Here is a 3,922-nt window from a genome sequence, read left to right as displayed (position 1 = left end):
CGATCCGATCGTGGTGGCGAATACTTAAGTACTGAGTTTATAGACTATCTTAAAGAGAATGGGATTCTGTCTCAATGGACTCCTCCTGGAACTCCTCAACTTAATGGAGTTTCAGAACGTCGGAATCGAACACTGTTAGACATGGTTCGATCTATGATGGGGTTCACCGAGCTACCGGCATACCTGTGGGGTCATGCACTCCTAACTGCCGTGTATTTGCTGAATAGGGTTAATACCAAAGCAGTTAACTCCACACCTTATGAACTTTGGCACTCCAAGAAACCCACGTTTAAACATATTAGGATATGGGGTTGTCCCGCTTACGTGAAGCGGCTAGTGGGAGATAAGTTGGATACAAAATCCGACCTATGCTATTTTGTGGGGTATCCCGAGGATTCCATGGGATACGAATTCTACTATGTTTCCGAGGCAAAGGTGTTCGTCTCGAGAAATGCCGTGTTCCTTGAGAAGGAATTTCTATCGGATAGAAAGGGCAGTGTAGTTGATCTCGAAGAAGTTCGAGAACCACAATCTGAAGTTCAAGCACAACAATCAGATAATGAACCAATTCAACAAACCACTAACATACCTCCTGAACCGTCGCTGCGTAGATCCGAAAGAGTTCGGAGAGCGCCCGATAGGTTATTCCTTGTTGATGAAGTTGACCAAGGATGTGATCCTAGAACTTTCAACGAAGCTGTATCGGATACAGACAAGGGACATTGGCTTAATGCCATGAAATCCGAAATGGACTCTATGTACTCCAACAAGGTATGGACCTTGGTAGATCCACCCGAGGGAATTGTTCCCATAGGCTGCAAGTGGATCTATAAGAAGAAAATTGGAGTAGATGGAAAGGTGTCGACCTACAAGGCTAGATTGGTAGCGAAGGGTTATACTCAAAAGCAAGGAGTTGACTATGAGGAAACCTTCTCTCCAGTTGCTATGCTTAAGTCCATTAGGATTTTGCTGGCCATCTCTGCGTGGTATGACTACGAGATATGGCAAAGGGATGTGAAGACCGCTTTCCTTAATGGGGACATTGAGGAAGAAATTTACATGGCGCAGCCGGAAGGCTTCATATCTTCTGGAGATGAGCAAAAGGTTTGCAAACTCCAGCGATCCATTTATGGATTGAAACAAGCATCCCGTAGTTGGAACAAAAGGTTCGACACAACTATCAAAGAGTTTGAATTTGTGAAAAACCCGGAAGAACCTTGTGTCTACAAGAAGGTTAGTGGGAGTGCAGTGACTTTTCTTGTACTTTATGTTGATGACATACTACTCATTGGGAATGATGTAGGGATGTTGCAGTCGACTAAAGTATGGTTATCCACACGTTTCTCGATGAAGGATTTGGGAGAAGCATCCTACGTATTGGGAATACGAATCTATAGAGATAGATCGAGGAGATTGCTTGGCTTGTCCCAATCCATGTACATAGACACCGTTCTTAAACGGTTTAGCATGGAAGAATCCAAGAAGGGATTCTTGCCAATGTCCCATGGGGTTCGTCTCTCGAAATCCATGCGTCCTCAAACGCAAATGGAAATCGAGGAGATGAAAAGGACACCTTATGCATCCGCTATAGGAAGCATAATGTATGGCATGCTGTGTACACGACCTGATATTGCGTATGCTGTGAGCGTCACAAGCAGATATCAGTCCGACCCCGGCCCAGCCCATTGGAAGGCTGTGAAAGACATTCTCAAGTACTTGCGACGAACTCGAGATTTGTTTTTGGTCTATGGGGATACCGAGTTGAAAATAGAAGGCTTCACGGATTCTAGTTTTCAATCGGACGTGGATGACTCGAAGTCAAACTCGGGGTATATATTCAAAGTCAACGGGGGTGCCGTGTGTTGGAAGAGTTCCAAGCAAGGCACAACGACTGATTCCACCACTGAGGCTGAATATATTGCAGCATCAGATGCTTCAAAGGAAGGGTCATGGATTAGGAAATTCATCCAAGAGTTGGGTGTATTTCCGAACGCTAGCGATCCAGTACGGCTGTACTGCGATAACAATGGAGCCGTAGCACAAGCTAAGGAACCAAGAGCTCATCAGAAGTCGAAGCACGTGTTGAGAAAATACCATGTGATCCGAGAGATCATAGAGAGAGGTGAAGTCAAGCTAGACAGAGTCACCTCGGAGGACAATATTGCAGATCCCTTCACCAAGCCATTGTCAGGATCAGTCCACGAGAAACATCGAGAGTCGATGGGACTTAGATTTATGAGTAGTTGGCTTTAGGTCAAGTGGGAGATTGTTAGAGTAGGTGACCGGCAAGCCAACTTGTGGTTGTGGTCTTTCTCTTTTCTTTGTAATAAAACAATCGTTTTTCGTTCGTAATAATAAAATATCATATTTGGCATTCTATATCTGTTATCCCATGCAAGCAGCATAGATATAGTCCTAACGAGTTACTCTATTACTGTGAGTTGATCTAGTAGAATCGTGAGATAACTCAGCAATGTAATGTAACTGTTAAACCTTGTTCCTAGTCGATGGGTTACGCCAATAATGAGGATACCGGCCTTTCCCTTTTGAGACTAGCACTTAGTGTATGTGTACTGCGTCTCATCAGTCCTCGGTGTTGTGACATCGGCATACTTGAGTGGGTGCTCATACTGGATGAGTTCACTGAACTCCCTCGCCCTAGAAATCTATAAGTGGTTCTCATTCATCGAGTAATAGGTTTCTAAGATATAGTTGTACACCATTAGTCCTTAAGACCCAGACATCACCGTGACTTCACTAGAGGACCGATTGTATCGTGACCTGTCCCTGAGTCCCACCGCGGACCGCTCCAAGGGCCAACGTTCGTGCAATCCGAAATCTAGTGTGAAGTCTGTGTATTGTAGTAGGGGATTCGAGCGCTTGAGTAGTCATGGATGTCCTGTGTGTTCTGACGGTTTATAATCCATGGAATCTCTGGCCAGAGTTGATAGTGGGGTGATTAGGGAAATGTGTTTCCCTAAGTCGCACACGAACGGATTTATAATACCTAGAACGTTCGCACGGTTATTGAACTTTATAAGAGGTCTCGGTGAACCAATGCCTCTAGTTCAATCGGGACATGTGCTACGAAGGGATCGTACTGTACGCTAACTATATCATAAGGTTCTTGCAGGCACTTCATTTGTATCTAGGGAATCATGATGCGTAGTTGCTAGACGCCAATCTTGATTCGTTGGGCACCGATTTGATCGGGATTAGGTAAAATGAGTTTTACTCTAATCGGGACTCTTGGGAGGAGTTCGTATAAGAACAATGTGTTTTTCGAATCACAAAGAGTTGTGAGCCCACGGCTAGCATACACCTGAACCATTGAGGGTCACACTTCTCGTGTAATATAGATCCTTGATAACAACAAACATAGATTAATGTGTTAATCTTTGAACGATTGGATGTCGATATGATTGAATCCAAGATTCGTAATTGTGAATTGCGAATTGGAATAAACGTAGAGAAAGAGAGACATGCGGAATTTAGTGAACTTTCTAAATTGGGAAGCTTCCCGATTTAGCAAGTCCACTGAAGTGGAAGTTTCCAATTTTGGAAATTGGAAATTTCGAAGAGGCACTCGTATCGACGAGGACTTTGAGCTCGTCACAAATATAATTTTGTTATAATTTTGTGGACGATCGTTTATTAGAAACGAGGCCGACAAGGGGATGGGCTTAATGCATCAGTGGGTCAAGCCCAATGACTTAAGCCCGCTAGGGTTGAAAACCCTAGATATAAATAGACCTCAAAAGGAGTTTTGAGATCAGATTTTTCAGCACAAAAACCCTAGCCGCTCAACACCTCTCGGCCGTTGCATCTCCGCCGCGCCACCGCCGACCACCGCCGGAAACACCGCCGGTTTTCTCCTCTTTCTCCTTCGTTTTATTCGTGTTGTTATCTAACTCGTTTATAT

The sequence above is a fragment of the Erythranthe guttata genome, chromosome 11 (genome assembly GCF_056151865.1).
Source record: "Erythranthe guttata isolate IM_541 chromosome 11, IM_541, whole genome shotgun sequence".
NCBI classification, from domain to species: Eukaryota; Viridiplantae; Streptophyta; class Magnoliopsida; order Lamiales; family Phrymaceae; genus Erythranthe; species Erythranthe guttata.
Note: the sequence above shows the minus strand (reverse complement) of the source record.